Here is a 26,844-nt window from a genome sequence, read left to right as displayed (position 1 = left end):
GATTGAGCAGATCTGAACACTCTTTCTGTAGAAAATGCAACTGGACATTTGGAGCGCTAAGAGAGTAGTAGTGGAAAAAGGAATATATTCAAATATAAACTACACAGAAGCATTCTGTGAAACTTCTTTCTGATCTGAGCATTCAGCTAACAGAGTTAAACCATACTTTTGATTGAGCAGTTTTGAAACACTCTGTCTGTAGAAAATGCAACTGGACATTCGTAGCGCTAAGTGGGTAATAGTGGAAAAAAGAATATGTTCAAATATAAACTACACAGAAGCATTGTATGAAACTTCTTTCTGTTCTGTGCATTCAACTAACAGAGTTGAACCTTACTTTGGATTGAGCCTTTCTGAAACACTCTTTCTGTAGAAACTGCAATTGGACATTCTGAGCGCTAAGAGGCCTCTATTGGGAAAAATAATATCTTCAAATAAAAACTACACAGAAGCATTGTGTGAAACTTATTTCTGATATGTTCATTAAGCTAACAGAGTTAAACCATACTTTTGATTGCGCAGTTCTGAACACTCTTTCTGTAGAAAATGCAAGTGGACATTCGGAGCGCTAAGAGGGTAATAGTGGAAAAAGGAATATATTCAAATATAAACTACACAGTAGCATTCTGTGAAAATTCTTTCTGTTCTGTGCATTCAACTAACAGATTTGAACCTTACTTTTGATTGAGCCGTTCTGAAACTCTCTTTCTGTAGAAACTGCAATTGGACATGCTAAGCGCTAAGAGGCCTACATTGGGTTAAAGAATATCTTCAAATAAAAACTACACAGATGCATTCAGTGGAACTTATTTCTGATCTGTAAATTCATTTAACAGAGATAAAACATATTTTTGATTGAGCATTTATGAAACACTCTTTTTGTAGAAAATGCAAGTGGAGATTCGGAGCGCTAAGAGGGTTATAGTGGAAAAAGGAATGTCTTCAAATATAAACTACACAGAATCATTCGGTGAAACTTCTTTCTGATCTGTGCATTCAGCTAACAGAGTTAAAACATACTTTTGATTGAGCAGATCTGAACACTCTTTCTGTTGAAAATGCAACTGGACAATTGGAGCGCTAAGAGCGTAGTAGTGGAAAAAGGAATATATTCAAATATAAACTACACAGAAGCATTCTGTGAAACTTCTTTCTGATCTGAGCATTCAGCTAACAGAGTTAAACCATACTTTTGATTGAGCAGTTTTGAAACAATCTGTCTGTAGAAAATGCAACTGGACATTCGTAGCGCTAAGTGGGTAATAGTGGAAAAAAGAATATGTTCAAATATAAACTACACAGAAGCATTGTATGAAACTTCTTTCTGTTCTGTGCATTCAACTAACAGAAATGAACCTTACTTTTGATTGAGCCGTTCTGAAACACTCTTTCTGTAGAAAGTGCAATTGGACATTCTGAGCGCTAAGAGGCCTATATTGGGAAAAAGAATGTCTACAAATAAAAACTACACAGAAGAATTGTGTGAAACTTCTTTCTGTTCTGTTTGTTCAACTAAAAGAGTTGAACCTTAGTTTTGATTGAGCCGTTCTGAAACAGTCTTTCTGTAGAAAATGCAAGTGGAGATTCGGAGCGCTAAGGGGGTAATAGTGGAAAAAAGAATGTCTCCAAATATGAACTACACAGAATCATTCTGTGAAACTTCTTTCTGATCTGTGCATTCAGCTAACAGAGTTAAACCATACTTTTGATTGAGCAGATCTGAACACTCTTTCTGTAGAAAATGCAACTGGACATTTGGAGCGCTAAGAGAGTAGTAGTGGAAAAAGGAATATATTCAAATATAAACTACACAGAAGCATTCTGTGAAACTTCTTTCTGATCTGAGCATTCAGCTAACAGAGTTAAACCATACTTTTGATTGAGCAGTTTTGAAACACTCCGTCTGTAGAAAATACAACTGGACATTCGTAGCGCTAAGTGGGTAATAGTGGAAAAAATAGTATGTTCAAATATAAACTACACAGAAGCATCGTATGAAACTTCTTTCTGTTCTGTGCATTCAACTAACAGAGTTGAACCTTACTTTTGATTGAGCCTTTCTGAAACACTCTTTCTGTAGAAACTGCAATTGGACATTCTGAGCGCTAAGAGGCCTCTATTGGGAAAAATAATATCTTCAAATAAAAACTACACAGAAGCTTTGTGTGAAACTTATTTCTGATATGTTCATTAAGCTAACAGAGTTAAACCATACTTTTGATTGCGCAGTTCTGAACACTCTTTCTGTAGAAAATGCAAGTGGACATTCGGAGCGCTAAGATGGTTATAGTTTAAAAAAGGAATATATTCAAATATAAACTACACAGTAGCATTCTGTGAAAACTCTTTCTGTTCTGTGCATTCAGCTAACAGAGTTGAACCTTACTTTTGATTGAGCCGTTCTGAAACACTCTTTCTGTAGAAACTGCAATTGGACATGCTAAGCGCTAAGAAGCCTACATTGGGAAAAAGAATATCTTCAAATAAAAACTACACAGATGCATTCTGCGAAACTTATTTCTGATCTGTAAATTCAGTTAACAGAGATAAAACATATTTTTGATTGAGCAGTTATGAAACACTCTTTTTGTAGAAAATGCAAGTGGAGATTCGGAGCGCTAAGAGGGTAATAGTGGAAAAAGGAATGTCTTCAAATATAAACTACACAGAATCATTCGGTGAAACTTCTTTCTGATCTGTGCATTCAGCTAACAGAGTTAAACCATACTTTTGATTGAGCAGATCTGAACACTCTTTCTGTAGAAAATGCAACTGGACATTTGGAGCGCTAAGAGCGTAGTAGTGGAAAAAGGAATATATTCAAATATAAACTACACAGAAGCATTCTGTGAAACTTCTTTCTGATCTGAGCATTCAGCTAACAGAGTTAAACCATACTTTTGATTGAGCAGTTTTGAAACACTCTGTCTGTAGAAAATGCAACTGGACATTCGTAGGGCTAAGTGGGTAATAGTGGAAAAAAGAATATGTTCAAATATAAACTACACAGAAGCATTGTATGAAACTTCTTTCTGTTCTGTGCATTCAACTAACAGAGTTGAACCTTACTTTTGATTGAGCCGTTCTGAAACACTCTTTGTGTAGAAACTGCAATTGGACATTCTGAGCGCTACGAGGCCTATATTGGGAAAAAGAATGTCTACAAATAAAAACTACACAGAAGAATTGTGTGAAACTTCTTTCTGTTCTGTTTGTTCAACTAAAAGAGTTGAACCTTAGTTTTGATTGAGCCGTTCTGAAACACTCTTTCTGTAGAAAATGCAAGTGGAGATTCGGAGCGCTAAGGGGGTAATAGTGGAAAAAGGAATGTCTCCAAATATGAACTACACAGAATCATTCTGTGAAACTTCTTTCTGATCTGTGCATTCAGCTAACAGATTTAAACCATACTTTTGATTGAGCAGATCTGAACCCTCTTTCTGTAGAAAATGCAACTGGACATTTGGAGCGCTAAGAGAGTAGTAGTGGAAAAAGGAATATATTCATATATAAACTACACAGAAGCATTCTGTGAAACTTCTTTCTGATCAGAGCATTCAGCTAACAGAGTTAAACCATACTTTTGATTGAGCAGTTTTGAAACACTCTGTCTGTAGAAAATGCAACTGGACATTCGTAGCGCTAAGTGGGTAATAGTGGAAAAAAGAATATGTTCAAATATAAACTACACAGAAGGATCGTATGAAACTTCTTTCTGTTCTGTGCATTCAACTAACAGAGTTGAACCTTACTTTTGATTGAGCCTTTCTGAAACACTCTTTCTGTAGAAACTGCAATTGGACATTCTGAGCGCTAAGAGGCCTCTATTGGGAAAAATAATATCTTCAAATAAAAACTACACAGAAGCATTGTGTGAAACTTATTTCTGATATGTTCATTAAGCTAACAGAGCTAAACCATACTTTTGATTGCGCAGTTCTGAACACTCTTTCTGTAGAAAATGCAAGTGGACATTCGGAGCGCTAAGAGGGTAATAGTGGAAAAAGGAATATATTCAAATATAAACTACACAGTAGCATTCTGTGAAAATACTTTCTGTTCTGTGCATTCAACTAACAGAGTTGAACCTTACTTTTGATTGAGCCGTTCTGAAACACTCTTTCTGTAGAAACTGCAATTGGACTTTCTGAGCGCTAAGAGGCCTATATTGGGAAAAAGAATGTCTACAAATAAAACTACACAGAAGAATTGTGTGAAACTTCTTTCTGTTCTGTTTGTTCAACTAAAAGAGTTGAACCATAGTTTTGACTGAGCCGTTCTGAAACACTCTTTCTGTAGAAAATGCAAGTGGAGATTCGGAGCGCTAAGAGGGTAATAGTGGAAAAAGGAATGTCTCCAAATATAAACTACACAGAATCATTCTGTGAAACTTCTTTCTGATCTGTGCATTCAGCTAACAGAGTTAAACCATACTTTTGATTGAGCAGATCTGAACACTCTTTCTGTAGAAAATGCAACTGGACATTTGGAGCGCTAAGAGAGTAGTAGTGGAAAAAGGAATATATTCAAATATAAACTACACAGAAGCATTCTGTGAAACTTCTTTCTGATCTGAGCATTCAGCTAACAGAGTTAAACCATACTTTTGATTGAGCAGTTTTGAAACACTCTGTCTGTAGAAAATGCAACTGGACATTCGTAGCGCTAAGTGGGTAATAGTGGAAAAAAGAATATGTTCAAATATAAACTACACAGAAGCATCGTATGAAACTACTTTCTGTTCTGTGCATTCAACTAACAGAGTTGAACCTTACTTTTGATTGAACCTTTCTGAAACACTCTTTCTGTAGAAACTGCAATTGGACATTCTGAGCGCTAAGAGGCCTCTATTGGGAAAAATAATATCTTCAAATAAAAACTACACAGAAGCATTGTGTGAAACTTATTTCTGATATGTTCATTAAGCTAACAGAGTTAAACCATACTTTTGATTGCGCAGTTCTGAACACTCTTTCTGTAGAAAATGCAAGTGGACATTTGGAGCGCTAAGAGGGTAATATTGGAAAAAGGAATATATTCAAATATGAACTACACAGTAGCATTCTGTGAAAATTCTTTCTGTTCTGTGCATTCAACTAACAGAGTTGAACCTTACTTTTGATTGAGCAGTTCTGAAACACTCTTTCTGTAGAAACTGCAATTGGACATTCTGAGCGCTAAGAGGCCTATATTGGGAAAAAGAATGTCTACAAATAAAAAGTACACAGAAGAATTGTGTGAAACTTCTTTCTGTTCTGTTTGTTCAACTAAAAGAGTTGAACCTTAGTTTTGATTGAGCCGTTCTGAAACACTCTTTCTGTAGAAAATGCAAGTGGAGATTCGGAGCGCTAAGAGGGTAATAGTGGAAAAAGGAATGTCTTCAAATATAAACTACACAGAATCATTCTGTGAAACTTCTTTCTGATCTGTGCATTCAGCTAACAGAGTTAAACCATACTTTTGATTGAGCAGATCTGAACACTCTTTCTGTAGAAAATGCAACTGGACATTTGGAGCGCTAAGAGAGTAGTAGTGGAAAAAGGAATATATTCAAATATAAACTACACAGAAGCATTCTGTGAAACTTCTTTCTGATCTGAGCATTCAGCTAACAGAGTTAAACCATACTTTTGATTGAGCAGTTTTGAAACACTCTGTCTGTAGAAAATGCAACTGGACATTCGTAGCGCTAAGTGGGTAATAGTGGAAAAAAGAATATGTTCAAATATAAACTACACAGAAGCATTGTATGAAACTTCTTTCTGTTCTGTGCATTCAACTAACAGAGTTGAACCTTACTTTGGATTGAGCCTTTCTGAAACACTCTTTCTGTAGAAACTGCAATTGGACATTCTGAGCGCTAAGAGGCCTCTATTGGGAAAAATAATATCTTCAAATAAAAACTACACAGAAGCATTGTGTGAAACTTATTTCTGATATGTTCATTAAGCTAACAGAGTTAAACCATACTTTTGATTGCGCAGTTCTGAACACTCTTTCTGTAGAAAATGCAAGTGGACATTCGGAGCGCTAAGAGGGTAATAGTGGAAAAAGGAATATATTCAAATATAAACTACACAGTAGCATTCTGTGAAAATTCTTTCTGTTCTGTGCATTCAACTAACAGATTTGAACCTTACTTTTGATTGAGCCGTTCTGAAACTCTCTTTCTGTAGAAACTGCAATTGGACATGCTAAGCGCTAAGAGGCCTACATTGGGTAAAAGAATATCTTCAAATAAAAACTACACAGATGCATTCAGTGGAACTTATTTCTGATCTGTAAATTCATTTAACAGAGATAAAACATATTTTTGATTGAGCATTTATGAAACACTCTTTTTGTAGAAAATGCAAGTGGAGATTCGGAGCGCTAAGAGGGTAATAGTGGAAAAAGGAATGTCTTCAAATATAAACTACACAGAATCATTCGGTGAAACTTCTTTCTGATCTGTGCATTCAGCTAACAGAGTTAAAACATACTTTTCATTGAGCAGATCTGAACACTCTTTCTGTTGAAAATGCAACTGGACAATTGGAGCGCTAAGAGCGTAGTAGTGGAAAAAGGAATATATTCAAATATAAACTACACAGAAGCATTCTGTGAAACTTCTTTCTGATCTGAGCATTCAGCTAACAGAGTTAAACCATACTTTTGATTGAGCAGTTTTGAAACAATCTGTCTGTAGAAAATGCAACTGGACATTCGTAGCGCTAAGTGGGTAATAGTGGAAAAAAGAATATGTTCAAATATAAACTACACAGAAGCATTGTATGAAACTTCTTTCTGTTCTGTGCATTCAACTAACAGAAATGAACCTTACTTTTGATTGAGCCGTTCTGAAACACTCTTTCTGTAGAAAGTGCAATTGGACATTCTGAGCGCTAAGAGGCCTATATTGGGAAAAAGAATGTCTACAAATAAAAACTACACAGAAGAATTGTGTGAAACTTCTTTCTGTTCTGTTTGTTCAACTAAAAGAGTTGAACCTTAGTTTTGATTGAGCCGTTCTGAAACAGTCTTTCTGTAGAAAATGCAAGTGGAGATTCGGAGCGCTAAGGGGGTAATAGTGGAAAAAAGAATGTCTCCAAATATGAACTACACAGAATCATTCTGTGAAACTTCTTTCTGATCTGTGCATTCAGCTAACAGAGTTAAACCATACTTTTGATTGAGCAGATCTGAACACTCTTTCTGTAGAAAATGCAACTGGACATTTGGAGCGCTAAGAGAGTAGTAGTGGAAAAAGGAATATATTCAAATATAAACTACACAGAAGCATTCTGTGAAACTTCTTTCTGATCTGAGCATTCAGCTAACAGAGTTAAACCATACTTTTGATTGAGCAGTTTTGAAACACTCCGTCTGTAGAAAATACAACTGGACATTCGTAGCGCTAAGTGGGTAATAGTGGAAAAAATAGTATGTTCAAATATAAACTACACAGAAGCATCGTATGAAACTTCTTTCTGTTCTGTGCATTCAACTAACAGAGTTGAACCTTACTTTTGATTGAGCCTTTCTGAAACACTCTTTCTGTAGAAACTGCAATTGGACATTCTGAGCGCTAAGAGGCCTCTATTGGGAAAAATAATATCTTCAAATAAAAACTACACAGAAGCTTTGTGTGAAACTTATTTCTGATATGTTCATTAAGCTAACAGAGTTAAACCATACTTTTGATTGCGCAGTTCTGAACACTCTTTCTGTAGAAAATGCAAGTGGACATTCGGAGCGCTAAGATGGTTATAGTTTAAAAAAGGAATATATTCAAATATAAACTACACAGTAGCATTCTGTGAAAACTCTTTCTGTTCTGTGCATTCAGCTAACAGAGTTGAACCTTACTTTTGATTGAGCCGTTCTGAAACACTCTTTCTGTAGAAACTGCAATTGGACATGCTAAGCGCTAAGAAGCCTACATTGGGAAAAAGAATATCTTCAAATAAAAACTACACAGATGCATTCTGCGAAACTTATTTCTGATCTGTAAATTCAGTTAACAGAGATAAAACATATTTTTGATTGAGCAGTTATGAAACACTCTTTTTGTAGAAAATGCAAGTGGAGATTCGGAGCGCTAAGAGGGTAATAGTGGAAAAAGGAATGTCTTCAAATATAAACTACACAGAATCATTCGGTGAAACTTCTTTCTGATCTGTGCATTCAGCTAACAGAGTTAAACCATACTTTTGATTGAGCAGATCTGAACACTCTTTCTGTAGAAAATGCAACTGGACATTTGGAGCGCTAAGAGCGTAGTAGTGGAAAAAGGAATATATTCAAATATAAACTACACAGAAGCATTCTGTGAAACTTCTTTCTGATCTGAGCATTCAGCTAACAGAGTTAAACCATACTTTTGATTGAGCAGTTTTGAAACACTCTGTCTGTAGAAAATGCAACTGGACATTCGTAGGGCTAAGTGGGTAATAGTGGAAAAAAGAATATGTTCAAATATAAACTACACAGAAGCATTGTATGAAACTTCTTTCTGTTCTGTGCATTCAACTAACAGAGTTGAACCTTACTTTTGATTGAGCCGTTCTGAAACACTCTTTGTGTAGAAACTGCAATTGGACATTCTGAGCGCTAAGAGGCCTATATTGGGAAAAAGAATGTCTACAAATAAAAACTACACAGAAGAATTGTGTGAAACTTCTTTCTGTTCTGTTTGTTCAACTAAAAGAGTTGAACCTTAGTTTTGATTGAGCCGTTCTGAAACACTCTTTCTGTAGAAAATGCAAGTGGAGATTCGGAGCGCTAAGGGGGTAATAGTGGAAAAAGGAATGTCTCCAAATATGAACTACACAGAATCATTCTGTGAAACTTCTTTCTGATCTGTGCATTCAGCTAACAGATTTAAACCATACTTTTGATTGAGCAGATCTGAACCCTCTTTCTGTAGAAAATGCAACTGGACATTTGGAGCGCTAAGAGAGTAGTAGTGGAAAAAGGAATATATTCATATATAAACTACATAGAAGCATTCTGTGAAACTTCTTTCTGATCAGAGCATTCAGCTAACAGAGTTAAACCATACTTTTGATTGAGCAGTTTTGAAACACTCTGTCTGTAGAAAATGCAACTGGACATTCGTAGCGCTAAGTGGGTAATAGTGGAAAAAAGAATATGTTCAAATATAAACTACACAGAAGGATCGTATGAAACTTCTTTCTGTTCTGTGCATTCAACTAACAGAGTTGAACCTTACTTTTGATTGAGCCTTTCTGAAACACTCTTTCTGTAGAAACTGCAATTGGACATTCTGAGCGCTAAGAGGCCTCTATTGGGAAAAATAATATCTTCAAATAAAAACTACACAGAAGCATTGTGTGAAACTTATTTCTGATATGTTCATTAAGCTAACAGAGTTAAACCATACTTTTGATTGCGCAGTTCTGAACACTCTTTCTGTAGAAAATGCAAGTGGACATTCGGAGCGCTAAGAGGGTAATAGTGGAAAAAGGAATATATTCAAATATAAACTACACAGTAGCATTCTGTGAAAATACTTTCTGTTCTGTGCATTCAACTAACAGAGTTGAACCTTACTTTTGATTGAGCCGTTCTGAAACACTCTTTCTGTAGAAACTGCAATTGGACTTTCTGAGCGCTAAGAGGCCTATATTGGGAAAAAGAATGTCTACAAATAAAACTACACAGAAGAATTGTGTGAAACTTCTTTCTGTTCTGTTTGTTCAACTAAAAGAGTTGAACCATAGTTTTGACTGAGCCGTTCTGAAACACTCTTTCTGTAGAAAATGCAAGTGGAGATTCGGAGCGCTAAGAGGGTAATAGTGGAAAAAGGAATGTCTCCAAATATAAACTACACAGAATCATTCTGTGAAACTTCTTTCTGATCTGTGCATTCAGCTAACAGAGTTAAACCATACTTTTGATTGAGCAGATCTGAACACTCTTTCTGTAGAAAATGCAACTGGACATTTGGAGCGCTAAGAGAGTAGTAGTGGAAAAAGTAATATATTCAAATATAAACTACACAGAAGCATTCTGTGAAACTTCTTTCTGATCTGAGCATTCAGCTAACAGAGTTAAACCATACTTTTGATTGAGCAGTTTTGAAACACTCTGTCTGTAGAAAATGCAACTGGACATTCGTAGCGCTAAGTGGGTAATAGTGGAAAAAAGAATATGTTCAAATATAAACTACACAGAAGCATCGTATGAAACTACTTTCTGTTCTGTGCATTCAACTAACAGAGTTGAACCTTACTTTTGATTGAACCTTTCTGAAACACTCTTTCTGTAGAAACTGCAATTGGACATTCTGAGCGCTAAGAGGCCTCTATTGGGAAAAATAATATCTTCAAATAAAAACTACACAGAAGCATTGTGTGAAACTTATTTCTGATATGTTCATTAAGCTAACAGAGTTAAACCATACTTTTGATTGCGCAGTTCTGAACACTCTTTCTGTAGAAAATGCAAGTGGACATTTGGAGCGCTAAGAGGGTAATATTGGAAAAAGGAATATATTCAAATATGAACTACACAGTAGCATTCTGTGAAAATTCTTTCTGTTCTGTGCATTCAACTAACAGAGTTGAACCTTACTTTTGATTGAGCAGTTCTGAAACACTCTTTCTGTAGAAACTGCAATTGGACATTCTGAGCGCTAAGAGGCCTATATTGGGAAAAAGAATGTCTACAAATAAAAAGTACACAGAAGAATTGTGTGAAACTTCTTTCTGTTCTGTTTGTTCAACTAAAAGAGTTGAACCTTAGTTTTGATTGAGCCGTTCTGAAACACTCTTTCTGTAGAAAATGCAAGTGGAGATTCGGAGCGCTAAGAGGGTAATAGTGGAAAAAGGAATGTCTTCAAATATAAACTACACAGAATCATTCTGTGAAACTTCTTTCTGATCTGTGCATTCAGCTAACAGAGTTAAACCATACTTTTGATTGAGCAGATCTGAACACTCTTTCTGTAGAAAATGCAACTGGACATTTGGAGCGCTAAGAGAGTAGTAGTGGAAAAAGGAATATATTCAAATATAAACTACACAGAAGCATTCTGTGAAACTTCTTTCTGATCTGAGCATTCAGCTAACAGAGTTAAACCATACTTTTGATTGAGCAGTTTTGAAACACTCTGTCTGTAGAAAATGCAACTGGACATTCGTAGCGCTAAGTGGGTAATAGTGGAAAAAAGAATATGTTCAAATATAAACTACACAGAAGCATTGTATGAAACTTCTTTCTGTTCTGTGCATTCAACTAACAGAGTTGAACCTTACTTTGGATTGAGCCTTTCTGAAACACTCTTTCTGTAGAAACTGCAATTGGACATTCTGAGCGCTAAGAGGCCTCTATTGGGAAAAATAATATCTTCAAATAAAAACTACACAGAAGCATTGTGTGAAACTTATTTCTGATATGTTCATTAAGCTAACAGAGTTAAACCATACTTTTGATTGCGCAGTTCTGAACACTCTTTCTGTAGAAAATGCAAGTGGACATTCGGAGCGCTAAGAGGGTAATAGTGGAAAAAGGAATATATTCAAATATAAACTACACAGTAGCATTCTGTGAAAATTCTTTCTGTTCTGTGCATTCAACTAACAGATTTGAACCTTACTTTTGATTGAGCCGTTCTGAAACTCTCTTTCTGTAGAAACTGCAATTGGACATGCTAAGCGCTAAGAGGCCTACATTGGGTAAAAGAATATCTTCAAATAAAAACTACACAGATGCATTCAGTGGAACTTATTTCTGATCTGTAAATTCATTTAACAGAGATAAAACATATTTTTGATTGAGCATTTATGAAACACTCTTTTTGTAGAAAATGCAAGTGGAGATTCGGAGCGCTAAGAGGGTAATAGTGGAAAAAGGAATGTCTTCAAATATAAACTACACAGAATCATTCGGTGAAACTTCTTTCTGATCTGTGCATTCAGCTAACAGAGTTAAAACATACTTTTGATTGAGCAGATCTGAACACTCTTTCTGTTGAAAATGCAACTGGACAATTGGAGCGCTAAGAGCGTAGTAGTGGAAAAAGGAATATATTCAAATATAAACTACACAGAAGCATTCTGTGAAACTTCTTTCTGATCTGAGCATTCAGCTAACAGAGTTAAACCATACTTTTGATTGAGCAGTTTTGAAACAATCTGTCTGTAGAAAATGCAACTGGACATTCGTAGCGCTAAGTGGGTAATAGTGGAAAAAAGAATATGTTCAAATATAAACTACACAGAAGCATTGTATGAAACTTCTTTCTGTTCTGTGCATTCAACTAACAGAAATGAACCTTACTTTTGATTGAGCCGTTCTGAAACACTCTTTCTGTAGAAAGTGCAATTGGACATTCTGAGCGCTAAGAGGCCTATATTGGGAAAAAGAATGTCTACAAATAAAAACTACACAGAAGAATTGTGTGAAACTTCTTTCTGTTCTGTTTGTTCAACTAAAAGAGTTGAACCTTAGTTTTGATTGAGCCGTTCTGAAACAGTCTTTCTGTAGAAAATGCAAGTGGAGATTCGGAGCGCTAAGGGGGTAATAGTGGAAAAAAGAATGTCTCCAAATATGAACTACACAGAATCATTCTGTGAAACTTCTTTCTGATCTGTGCATTCAGCTAACAGAGTTAAACCATACTTTTGATTGAGCAGATCTGAACACTCTTTCTGTAGAAAATGCAACTGGACATTTGGAGCGCTAAGAGAGTAGTAGTGGAAAAAGGAATATATTCAAATATAAACTACACAGAAGCATTCTGTGAAACTTCTTTCTGATCTGAGCATTCAGCTAACAGAGTTAAACCATACTTTTGATTGAGCAGTTTTGAAACACTCCGTCTGTAGAAAATACAACTGGACATTCGTAGCGCTAAGTGGGTAATAGTGGAAAAAATAGTATGTTCAAATATAAACTACACAGAAGCATCGTATGAAACTTCTTTCTGTTCTGTGCATTCAACTAACAGAGTTGAACCTTACTTTTGATTGAGCCTTTCTGAAACACTCTTTCTGTAGAAACTGCAATTGGACATTCTGAGCGCTAAGAGGCCTCTATTGGGAAAAATAATATCTTCAAATAAAAACTACACAGAAGCTTTGTGTGAAACTTATTTCTGATATGTTCATTAAGCTAACAGAGTTAAACCATACTTTTGATTGCGCAGTTCTGAACACTCTTTCTGTAGAAAATGCAAGTGGACATTCGGAGCGCTAAGATGGTTATAGTTTAAAAAAGGAATATATTCAAATATAAACTACACAGTAGCATTCTGTGAAAACTCTTTCTGTTCTGTGCATTCAGCTAACAGAGTTGAACCTTACTTTTGATTGAGCCGTTCTGAAACACTCTTTCTGTAGAAACTGCAATTGGACATGCTAAGCGCTAAGAAGCCTACATTGGGAAAAAGAATATCTTCAAATAAAAACTACACAGATGCATTCTGCGAAACTTATTTCTGATCTGTAAATTCAGTTAACAGAGATAAAACATATTTTTGATTGAGCAGTTATGAAACACTCTTTTTGTAGAAAATGCAAGTGGAGATTCGGAGCGCTAAGAGGGTAATAGTGGAAAAAGGAATGTCTTCAAATATAAACTACACAGAATCATTCGGTGAAACTTCTTTCTGATCTGTGCATTCAGCTAACAGAGTTAAACCATACTTTTGATTGAGCAGATCTGAACACTCTTTCTGTAGAAAATGCAACTGGACATTTGGAGCGCTAAGAGCGTAGTAGTGGAAAAAGGAATATATTCAAATATAAACTACACAGAAGCATTCTGTGAAACTTCTTTCTGATCTGAGCATTCAGCTAACAGAGTTAAACCATACTTTTGATTGAGCAGTTTTGAAACACTCTGTCTGTAGAAAATGCAACTGGACATTCGTAGGGCTAAGTGGGTAATAGTGGAAAAAAGAATATGTTCAAATATAAACTACACAGAAGCATTGTATGAAACTTCTTTCTGTTCTGTGCATTCAACTAACAGAGTTGAACCTTACTTTTGATTGAGCCGTTCTGAAACACTCTTTGTGTAGAAACTGCAATTGGACATTCTGAGCGCTAAGAGGCCTATATTGGGAAAAAGAATGTCTACAAATAAAAACTACACAGAAGAATTGTGTGAAACTTCTTTCTGTTCTGTTTGTTCAACTAAAAGAGTTGAACCTTAGTTTTGATTGAGCCGTTCTGAAACACTCTTTCTGTAGAAAATGCAAGTGGAGATTCGGAGCGCTAAGGGGGTAATAGTGGAAAAAGGAATGTCTCCAAATATGAACTACACAGAATCATTCTGTGAAACTTCTTTCTGATCTGTGCATTCAGCTAACAGATTTAAACCATACTTTTGATTGAGCAGATCTGAACCCTCTTTCTGTGGAAAATGCAACTGGACATTTGGAGCGCTAAGAGAGTAGTAGTGGAAAAAGGAATATATTCATATATAAACTACACAGAAGCATTCTGTGAAACTTCTTTCTGATCAGAGCATTCAGCTAACAGAGTTAAACCATACTTTTGATTGAGCAGTTTTGAAACACTCTGTCTGTAGAAAATGCAACTGGACATTCGTAGCGCTAAGTGGGTAATAGTGGAAAAAAGAATATGTTCAAATATAAACTACACAGAAGGATCGTATGAAACTTCTTTCTGTTCTGTGCATTCAACTAACAGAGTTGAACCTTACTTTTGATTGAGCCTTTCTGAAACACTCTTTCTGTAGAAACTGCAATTGGACATTCTGAGCGCTAAGAGGCCTCTATTGGGAAAAATAATATCTTCAAATAAAAACTACACAGAAGCATTGTGTGAAACTTATTTCTGATATGTTCATTAAGCTAACAGAGTTAAACCATACTTTTGATTGCGCAGTTCTGAACACTCTTTCTGTAGAAAATGCAAGTGGACATTCGGAGCGCTAAGAGGGTAATAGTGGAAAAAGGAATATATTCAAATATAAACTACACAGTAGCATTCTGTGAAAATACTTTCTGTTCTGTGCATTCAACTAACAGAGTTGAACCTTACTTTTGATTGAGCCGTTCTGAAACACTCTTTCTGTAGAAACTGCAATTGGACTTTCTGAGCGCTAAGAGGCCTATATTGGGAAAAAGAATGTCTACAAATAAAACTACACAGAAGAATTGTGTGAAACTTCTTTCTGTTCTGTTTGTTCAACTAAAAGAGTTGAACCATAGTTTTGACTGAGCCGTTCTGAAACACTCTTTCTGTAGAAAATGCAAGTGGAGATTCGGAGCGCTAAGAGGGTAATAGTGGAAAAAGGAATGTCTCCAAATATAAACTACACAGAATCATTCTGTGAAACTTCTTTCTGATCTGTGCATTCAGCTAACAGAGTTAAACCATACTTTTGATTGAGCAGATCTGAACACTCTTTCTGTAGAAAATGCAACTGGACATTTGGAGCGCTAAGAGAGTAGTAGTGGAAAAAGTAATATATTCAAATATAAACTACACAGAAGCATTCTGTGAAACTTCTTTCTGATCTGAGCATTCAGCTAACAGAGTTAAACCATACTTTTTATTGAGCAGTTTTGAAACACTCTGTCTGTAGAAAATGCAACTGGACACTCGTAGCGCTAAGTGGGTAATAGTGGAAAAAAAAATATGTTCAAATATAAACTACACAGAAGCATTGTATGAAACTTCTTTCTGTTCTGTGCATTCAACTAACAGAGTTGAACCATACTTTTGATTGAGCCTTTCTGAAACACTCTTTCTGTAGAAACTGCAATTGGACATTCTGAGCGCTAAGAGGCCTCTATTGGGAAAAATAATATCTTCAAATAAATACTACACAGAAGCATTGTGTGAAACTTATTTCTGATATGTTCATTAAGCTAACAGAGTTAAACCATACTTTTGATTGCGCAGTTCTGAACACTCTTTCTGTAGAAAATGCAAGTGGACATTCGGAGCGCTAAGAGGGTAATAGTGGAAAAAGGAATATATTCAAATATAAACTACACAGTAGCATTCTGTGAAAATTCTTTCTGTTCTGTGCATTCAACTAACAGAGTTGAACCTTACTTTTGATTGAGCCGTTCTGAAACACTCTTTCTGTAGAAACTGCAATTGGACATGCTAAGCGCTAAGAGGCCTACATTGGGTAAAAGAATATCTTCAAATAAAAACTACACAGATGCATTCTGTGGAACTTATTTCTGATCTGTAAATTCATTTAACAGAGATAAAACATATTTTTGATTGAGCATTTATGAAAAACTCTTTTTGTAGAAAATGCAAGTGGAGATTCGGAGCGCTAAGAGGGTAATAGTGGAAAAAGGAATGTCTTCAAATATAAACTACACAGAATCATTCGGTGAAACTTCTTTCTGATCTGTGCATTCAGCTAACAGAGTTAAACCATACTTTTGATTGAGCAGATCTGAACACTCTTTCTGTAGAAAATGCAACTGGACATTTGGAGCGCTAAGAGCGTAGTAGTGGAAAAAGGAATATATTCAAATATAAACTACACAGAAGCATTCTGTGAAAATTCTTTCTGATCTGAGCATTCAGCTAACAGAGTTAAACCATACTTTTGATTGAGCAGTTTTGAAACACTCTGTCTGTAGAAAATGCAACTGGACATTCGTAGCGCTAAGTGGGTAATAGTGGAAAAAAGAATATGTTCAAATATAAACTACACAGAAGCATTGTATGAAACTTCTTTCTGTTCTGTGCATTCAACTAACAGAGTTGAACCTTACTTTTGATGGAGCCGTTCTGAAACACTCTTTCTGTAGAAACTGCAATTGGACATTCTGAGCGCTAAGAGGCCTATATTGGGAAAAGAATGTCTACAAATAAAAACTACACAGAAGAATTGTGTGAAACTTCTTTCTGTTCTGTTTGTTCAACTAAAAGAGTTGAACCTTAGTTTTGATTGAGCCGTTCTGAAACACACTTTCTATAGAAAATGCAAGTGGAGATTCGGAGCGCTAAGAGGGTAATAGTGGAAAAAGGAATGTCTCCAAATATAAACTACACAGAATCATTCTGTGAAACTTCTTTCTGATCTGTGCATTCAGCTAACAGAGTTAAACCATACTTTTGATTGAGCAGATCTGAACACTCTTTCTGTAGAAAATGCAACTGGACATTTGGAGCGCTAAGAGAGTAGTAGTGGGAAAAGGAATATATTCAAATATAAACTACACAGAAGCATTCTGTGAAACTTCTTTCTGATCTGAGCATTCAGCTAACAGAGTTAAACCATACTTTTGATTGAGCAGTTTTGAAACACTCTGTCTGTAGAAAATGCAACTGGACATTCGTAGCGCTAAGTGGGTAATAGTGGAAAAAAGAATATGTTCAAATATAAACTACACAGAAGCATTGTATGAAACTTCTTTCTGTTCTGTGCATTCAACTAACAGAGTTGAAACTTACTTTTGATTGAGCCTTTCTGAAACACTCTTTCTGTAGAAACTGCAATTGGACATTCTGAGCGCTAAGAGGCCTCTATTGGGAAAAATAATATCTTCAAATAAAAACTACACAGAAGCATTGTGTGAAACTTATTTCTGATATGTTCATTAAGTTAACAGAGTTAAACCATACTTTTGATTGCGCAGTTCTGAACACTCTTTCTGTAGAAAATGCAAGTGGACATTCGGAGCGCTAAGAGGGTAATAGTGGAAAAAGGAATATATTCAAATATAAACTACACAGTAGCATTCTCTGAAAATTCTTTCTGTTCTGTGCATTCAACTAACAGAGTTGAACCTTACTTTTGATTGAGCCTTTCGGAAACACTCTTTCTGTAGAAACTGCAATTGGACATGCTAAGCGCTAAGAGGCCTACATTGGGAAAAAGAATATCTTCAAATAAAAACTACACAGATGCATTCTGTGAAACTTATTTCTGATCTGTAAATTCAGTTAACAGAGATAAAACATATTTTTGATTGAGCAGTTATGAAACATTCTTTTTGTAGAAAATGCAAGTGGAGATTCGGAGCGCTAAGAGAGTAATAGTGGAAAAAGGAATGTCTTCAAATATAAACTACACAGAATCATTCGGTGAAACTTCTTTCTGATCTGTGCATTCAGCTAACAGAGTTAAACCATACTTTTGATTGAGCAGATCTGAACACTCTTTCTCTAGAAAATGCAACTGGACATTTGGAGCGCTAAGAGCGTAGTAGTGGAAAAAGGAATATATTCAAATATAAACTACACAGAAGCATTCTGTGAAACTTTTTTCTGATCTGAGCATTCAGCTAACAGAGTTAAACCATACTTTTGATTGAGCAGTTTTGAAACACTCTGTCTGTAGAAAATGCAACTGGACATTCGTAGCGCTAAGTGGGTAATAGTGGAAAAAAGAATATGTTCAAATATAAACTACACAGAAGCATTGTATGAAACTTCTTTCTGTTCTGTGCATTCAACTAACAGAGTTGAACCTTACTTTTGATTGAGCCGTTCTGAATCACTCTTTCTGTAGAAAGTGCAATTGGACATTCTGAGCGCTAAGAGGCCTATATTGGGAAAAAGAATGTCTACAAATAAAAACTACACAGAAGAATTTTGTGAAACTTCTTTCTGTTCTGTTTGTTCAACTAAAAGAGTTGAACCTTAGTTTTGATTGAGCCGTTCTGAAACACTCTTTCTGTAGAAAATGCAAGTGGAGATTCGGAGCGCTAAGAGGGTAATAGTGGAAAAAGGAATGTCTCCATATATAAACTACACAGAATCATTCTGTGAAACTTCTTTCTGATCTGTGCATTCAGCTAACAGATTTAAACCATACTTTTGATTGAGGAGATCTGAACTCTCTTTCTGTAGAAAATGCAACTGGACATTTGGAGCGCTAAGAGAGTAGTAGTGGAAAAAGGAATATATTCAAATATAAACTACACAGAAGGATTCTGTGAAACTTCTTTCTGATCTGAGCATTCAGCTAACAGAGTTAAACCATACTTTTGATTGAGCAGTTTTGAAACACTCTGTCTGTAGAAAATGCAACTGGACATTCGTAGCGAAAAGTGGGTAATTGTGGAAAAAAGAATATGTTCAAATATAAACTACACAGAAGCAGTGTATGAAACTTCTTTCTGTTCTGTGCATTCAACTAACAGAGTTGAACCTTACTTTTGATTGAGCCTTTCTGAAACACTCTTTCTGTAGAAACTGCAATTGGACATTCTGAGCGCTAAGAGGCCTATATTGGGAAAAATAATATCTTCAAATAAAAACTACACAGAAGCATTGTGTGAAACTTATTTCTGATATGTTCATTAAGCTAACAGAGTTAAACCATACTTTTGATTGCGCAGTTCTGAACACTCTTTCTGTAGAAAATGCAAGTGGACATTCGGAGCGCTAAGAGGGTAATATTGGAAAAAGGAATATATTCAAATATAAACTACACAGTAGCATTCTGTGAAAATTCTTTCTGTTCTGTGCATTCAACTAACAGAGTTGAACCTCACTTTTGATTGAGCCGTTCTGAAACACTCTTTCTGTAGAAACTGCAATTGGACATTGTAAGTGCTAAGAGGCCTACATTGGGAAAAGAATATCTTCAAATAAAAACTACACAGATGCATTCTGTGAAACTTATTTCTGATCTGTAAATTCAGTTAACAGAGATAAAACATATTTTTGATTGAGCAGTTATGAAACATTCTTTTTGTAGAAAATGCAAGTGGAGATTCGGAGCGCTAAGAGAGTAATAGTGGAAAAAGGAATGTCTTCAAATATAAACTACACAGAATCATTCGGTGAAACTTCTTTCTGATGTGTGCATTCAGCTAACAGAGTTAAACCATACTTTTGATTGAGCAGATCTGAACACTCTTTCTCTAGAAAATGCAACTGGACATTTGGAGCGCTAAGAGCGTAGTAGTGGAAAAAGGAATATATTCAAATATAAACTACACAGAAGCATTCTGTGAAACTTTTTTCTTATCTGAGCATTCAGCTAACAGAGTTAAACCATACTTTTGATTGAGCAGTTTTGAAACACTCTGTCTGTAGAAAATGCAACTGGACATTCGTAGCGCTAAGTGGGTAATAGTGGAAAAAAGAATATGTTCAAATATAAACTACACAGAAGCATTGTATGAAACTTCTTTCTGTTCTGTGCATTCAACTAACAGAGTTGAACCTTACTTTTGATTGAGCCGTTCTGAATCACTCTTTCTGTAGAAAGTGCAATTGGACATTCTGAGCGCTAAGAGGCCTATATTGGGAAAAAGAATGTCTACAAATAAAAACTACACAGAAGAATTGTGTGAAACTTCTTTCTGTTCTGTTTGTTCAACTAAAAGAGTTGAACCTTAGTTTTGATTGAGCCGTTCTGAAACACTCTTTCTGTAGAAAATGCACGTGGAGATTCGGAGCGCTAAGAGGGTAATAGTGGAAAAAGGAATGTCTCCATATATAAACTACACAGAATCATTCTGTGAAACTTCTTTCTGATCTGTGCATTCAGCTAACAGATTTAAACCATACTTTTGATTGAGGAGATCTGAACTCTCTTTCTGTAGAAAATGCAACTGGACATTTGGAGCGCTAAGAGAGTAGTAGTGGAAAAAGGAATATATTCAAATATAAACTACACAGAAGGATTCTGTGAAACTTCTTTCTGATCTGAGCATTCAGCTAACAGAGTTAAACCATACTTTTGATTGAGCAGTTTTGAAACACTCTGTCTGTAGAAAATGCAACTGGACATTCGTAGCGAAAAGTGGGTAATTGTGGAAAAAAGAATATGTTCAAATATAAACTACACAGAAGCAGTGTATGAAACTTCTTTCTGTTCTGTGCATTCAACTAACAGAGTTGAACCTTACTTTTGATTGAGCCTTTCTGAAACACTCTTTCTGTAGAAACTGCAATTGGACATTCTGAGCGCTAAGAGGCCTATATTGGGAAAAATAATATCTTCAAATAAAAACTACACAGAAGCATTGTGTGAAACTTATTTCTGATATGTTCATTAAGCTAACAGAGTTAAACCATACTTTTGATTGCGCAGTTCTGAACACTCTTTCTGTAGAAAATGCAAGTGGACATTCGGAGCGCTAAGAGGGTAATAGTGGAAAAAGGAATATATTCAAATATAAACTACACAGTAGCATTCTGTGAAAATTCTTTCTGTTCTGTGCATTCAACTAACAGAGTTGAACCTCACTTTTGATTGAGCCGTTCTGAAACACTCTTTCTGTAGAAACTGCAATTGGACATTGTAAGCGCTAAGAGGCCTACATTGGGAAAAGAATATCTTCAAATAAAAACTACACAGATGCATTCTGTGAAACTTATTTCTGATCTGTAAATTCAGTTAACAGAGATAAAACATATTTTTGATTGAGCAGTTATGAAACACACTTTTTGTAGAAAATGCAAGTGGAGATTCGGAGCGCTAAGAGGGTAATAGTGGAAAAAGGAATGTCTTCAAATATAAACTACACAGAATCATTCGGTGAAACTTCTTTCTGATCTGTGCATTCAGCTAACAGAGTTAAACCATACTTTTGATTGAGCAGATCTGAACACTCTTTCTGTAGAAAATGCAACTGGACATTTGGTGCGCTAAGAGCGTAGTAGTGGAAAAAGGAATATATTCAAATATAAACTACACAGAAGCATTCTGTGAAACTTTTTTCTGATCTGAGCATTCAGCTAACAGAGTGAAACCATACTTTTGATTGAGCAGTTTTGAAACACTCTGTCTGTAGAAAACGCAACTGGACATTCGTAGCGCTAAGTGGGTAATAGTGGAAAAAAGAATATGTTCAAATATAAACTACACAGAAGCATTGTATGAAACTTCTTTCTGTTCTGTGCATTCAACTAACAGAGTTGAACCTTACTTTTGATTGAGCCGTTCTGAATCACTCTTTCTGTAGAAAGTGCAATTGGACATTCTGAGCGCTAAGAGGCCTATATTGGGAAAAAGAATGTCTACAAATAAAAACTACACAGAAGAATTTTGTGAAACTTCTTTCTGTTCTGTTTGTTCTACTAAAAGAGTTGAACCTTAGTTTTGATTGAGCCGTTCTGAAACACTCTTTCTGTAGAAAATGCAAGTGGAGATTCGGAGCGCTAAGAGGGTAATAGTGGAAAAAGGAATGTCTCCATATATAAACTACACAGAATCATTCTGTGAAACTTCTTTCTGATCTGTGCATTCAGCTAACAGATTTAAACCATACTTTTGATTGAGGAGATCTGAACTCTCTTTCTGTAGAAAATGCAACTGGACATTTGGAGCGCTAAGAGAGTAGTAGTGGAAAAAGGAATATATTCAAATATAAACTACACAGAAGGATTCTGTGAAACTTCTTTCTGATCTGAGCATTCAGCTAACAGAGTTAAACCATACTTTTGATTGAGCAGTTTTGAAACACTCTGTCTGTAGAAAATGCAACTGGACATTCATAGCGAAAAGTGGGTAATTGTGGAAAAAAGAATATGTTCAAATATAAACTACACAGAAGCAGTGTATGAAACTTCTTTCTGTTCTGTGCATTCAACTAACAGAGTTGAACCTTACTTTTGATTGAGCCTTTCTGAAACACTCTTTCTGTAGAAACTGCAATTGGACATTCTGAGCGCTAAGAGGCCTATATTGGGAAAAATAATATCTTCAAATAAAAACTACACAGAAGCATTGTGTGAAACTTATTTCTGATATGTTCATTAAGCTAACAGAGTTAAACCATACTTTTGATTGCGCAGTTCTGAACACTCTTTCTGTAGAAAATGCAACTGGACATTCGGAGCGCTAAGAGGGTAATAGTGGAAAAAGGAATATATTCAAATATAAACTACACAGTAGCATTCTGTGAAAATTCTTTCTGTTCTGTGCATTCAACTAACAGAGTTGAACCTCACTTTTGATTGAGCCGTTCTGAAACACTCTTTCTGTAGAAACTGCAATTGGACATTGTAAGCGCTAAGAGGCCTACATTGGGAAAAGAATATCTTCAAATAAAAACTACACAGATGCATTCTGTGAAACTTATTTCTGATCTGTAAATTCAGTTAACAGAGATAAAACATATTTTTGATTGAGCAGTTATGAAACACACTTTTTGTAGAAAATGCAAGTGGAGATTCGGAGCGCTAAGAGGGTAATAGTGGAAAAAGGAATGTCTTCAAATATAAACTACACAGAATCATTCGGTGAAACTTCTTTCTGATCTGTGCATTCAGCTAACAGAGTTAAACCATACTTTTGATTGAGCAGATCTGAACACTCTTTCTGTAGAAAATGCAACTGGACATTTGGAGCGCTAAGAGCGTAGTAGTGGAAAAAGGAATATATTCAAATATAAACTACACAGAAGCATTCTGTGAAACTTTTTTCTGATCTGAGCATTCAGCTAACAGAGTGAAACCATACTTTTGATTGAGCAGTTTTGAAACACTCTGTCTGTAGAAAACGCAACTGGACATTCGTAGCGCTAAGTGGGTAATAGTGGAAAAAAGAATATGTTCAAATATAAACTACACAGAAGCTTTGTATGAAACATCTTTCTGTTCTGTGCATTCAACTAACAGAGTTGAACCTTACTTTTGATTGAGCCGTTCTGAAACACTCTTTCTGTAGAAACTGCAATTGGACATTCTGAGCGCTAAGAGGCCTATATTGGGAAAAAGAATGTCTACAAATAAAAACTACACAGAAGAATTGTGTGAAACTTCTTTCTGTTCTGTTTGTTCAACTAAAAGAGTTGAACCTTAGTTTTGATTGCGCAGTTCTGAAATACTCTTTCTGTAGAAAATGCAAGTGGAGATTCAGAGCGCTAAGAGGGTAATAGTGGAAAAAGGAATGTCTCCAAATATAAACTACACAGAATCATTCTGTGAAACTTCTTTCTGATCTGTGCATTCAGCTAACAGATTTAAACCATACTTTTGATTGAGGAGATCTGAACTCTCTTTCTGTAGAAAATGCAACTGGACATTTGGAGCGCTAAGAGAGTAGTAGTGGAAAAAGGAATATATTCAAATATAAACTACACAGAAGGATTCTGTGAAACTTCTTTCTGATCTGAGCATTCAGCTAACAGAGTTAAACCATACTTTTGATTGAGCAGTTTTGAAACACTCTGTCTGTAGAAAATGCAACTGGACATTCGTAGCGAAAAGTGGGTAATTGTGGAAAAAAGAATATGTTCAAATATAAACTACACAGAAGCAGTGTATGAAACTTCTTTCTGTTCTGTGCATTCAACTAACAGAGTTGAACCTTACTTTTGATTGAGCCTTTCTGAAACACTCTTTCTGTAGAAACTGCAATTGGACATTCTGAGCGCTAAGAGGCCTATATTGGGAAAAATAATATCTTCAAATAAAAACTACACAGAAGCATTGTGTGAAACTTATTTCTGATATGTTCATTAAGCTAACAGAGTTAAACCATACTTTTGATTGCGCAGTTCTGAACACTCTTTCTGTAGAAAATGCAAGTGGACATTCGGAGCGCTAAGAGGGTAATAGTGGAAAAAGGAATATATTCAAATATAAACTACACAGTAGCATTCTGTGAAAATTCTTTCTGTTCTGTGCATTCAACTAACAGAGTTGAACCTCACTTTTGATTGAGCCGTTCTGAAACACTCTTTCTGTAGAAACTGCAATTGGACATTGTAAGCGCTAAGAGGCCTACATTGGGAAAAGAATATCTTCAAATAAAAACTACACAGATGCATTCTGTGAAACTTATTTCTGATCTGTAAATTCAGTTAACAGAGATAAAACATATTTTTGATTGAGCAGTTATGAAACACACTTTTTGTAGAAAATGCAAGTGGAGATTCGGAGCGCTAAGAGGGTAATAGTGGAAAAAGGAATGTCTTCAAATATAAACTACACAGAATCATTCGGTGAAACTTCTTTCTGATCTGTGCATTCAGCTAACAGAGTTAAACCATACTTTTGATTGAGCAGATCTGAACACTCTTTCTGTAGAAAATGCAACTGGACATTTGGTGCGCTAAGAACGTAGTAGTGGAAAAAGGAATATATACAAATATAAACTACACAGAAGCATTCTGTGAAACTTTTTTCTGATCTGAGCATTCAGCTAACAGAGTGAAACCATACTTTTGATTGAGCAGTTTTGAAACACTCTGTCTGTAGAAAACGCAACTGGACATTCGTAGCGCTAAGTGGGTAATAGTGGAAAAAAGAATATGTTCAAATATAAACTACACAGAAGCATTGTATGAAACTTCTTTCTGTTCTGTGCATTCAACTAACAGAGTTGAACCTTACTTTTGATTGAGCCGTTCTGAATCACTCTTTCTGTAGAAAGTGCAATTGGACATTCTGAGCGCTAAGAGGCCTATATTGGGAAAAAGAATGTCTACAAATAAAAACTACACAGAAGAATTTTGTGAAACTTCTTTCTGTTCTGTTTGTTCTACTAAAAGAGTTGAACCTTAGTTTTGATTGAGCCGTTCTGAAACACTCTTTCTGTAGAAAATGCAAGTGGAGATTCGGAGCGCTAAGAGGGTAATAGTGGAAAAAGGAATGTCTCCATATATAAACTACACAGAATCATTCTGTGAAACTTCTTTCTGATCTGTGCATTCAGCTAACAGATTTAAACCATACTTTTGATTGAGGAGATCTGAACTCTCTTTCTGTAGAAAATGCAACTGGACATTTGGAGCGCTAAGAGAGTAGTAGTGGAAAAAGGAATATATTCAAATATAAACTACACAGAAGGATTCTGTGAAACTTCTTTCTGATCTGAGCATTCAGCTAACAGAGTTAAACCATACTTTTGATTGAGCAGTTTTGAAACACTCTGTCTGTAGAAAATGCAACTGGACATTCATAGCGAAAAGTGGGTAATTGTGGAAAAAAGAATATGTTCAAATATAAACTACACAGAAGCAGTGTATGAAACTTCTTTCTGTTCTGTGCATTCAACTAACAGAGTTGAACCTTACTTTTGATTGAGCCTTTCTGAAACACTCTTTCTGTAGAAACTGCAATTGGACATTCTGAGCGCTAAGAGGCCTATATTGGGAAAAATAATATCTTCAAATAAAAACTACACAGAAGCATTGTGTGAAACTTATTTCTGATATGTTCATTAAGCTAACAGAGTTAAACCATACTTTTGATTGCGCAGTTCTGAACACTCTTTCTGTAGAAAATGCAACTGGACATTCGGAGCGCTAAGAGGGTAATAGTGGAAAAAGGAATATATTCAAATATAAACTACACAGTAGCATTCTGTGAAAATTCTTTCTGTTCTGTGCATTCAACTAACAGAGTTGAACCTCACTTTTGATTGAGCCGTTCTGAAACACTCTTTCTGTAGAAACTGCAATTGGACATTGTAAGCGCTAAGAGGCCTACATTGGGAAAAGAATATCTTCAAATAAAAACTACACAGATGCATTCTGTGAAACTTATTTCTGATCTGTAAATTCAGTTAACAGAGATAAAACATATTTTTGATTGAGCAGTTATGAAACACACTTTTTGTAGAAAATGCAAGTGGAGATTCGGAGCGCTAAGGGGGTAATAGTGGAAAAAGGAATGTCTTCAAATATAAACTACACAGAATCATTCGGTGAAACTTCTTTCTGATCTGTGCATTCAGCTAACAGAGTTAAACCATACTTTTGATTGAGCAGATCTGAACACTCTTTCTGTAGAAAATGCAACTGGACATTTGGAGCGCTAAGAGCGTAGTAGTGGAAAAAGGAATATATTCAAATATAAACTACACAGAAGCATTCTGTGAAACTTTTTTCTGATCTGAGCATTCAGCTAACAGAGTGAAACCATACTTTTGATTGAGCAGTTTTGAAACACTCTGTCTGTAGAAAACGCAACTGGACATTCG

The sequence above is a fragment of the Symphalangus syndactylus genome, chromosome Y (genome assembly GCF_028878055.3).
Source record: "Symphalangus syndactylus isolate Jambi chromosome Y, NHGRI_mSymSyn1-v2.1_pri, whole genome shotgun sequence".
NCBI classification, from domain to species: Eukaryota; Metazoa; Chordata; class Mammalia; order Primates; family Hylobatidae; genus Symphalangus; species Symphalangus syndactylus.
Note: the sequence above shows the minus strand (reverse complement) of the source record.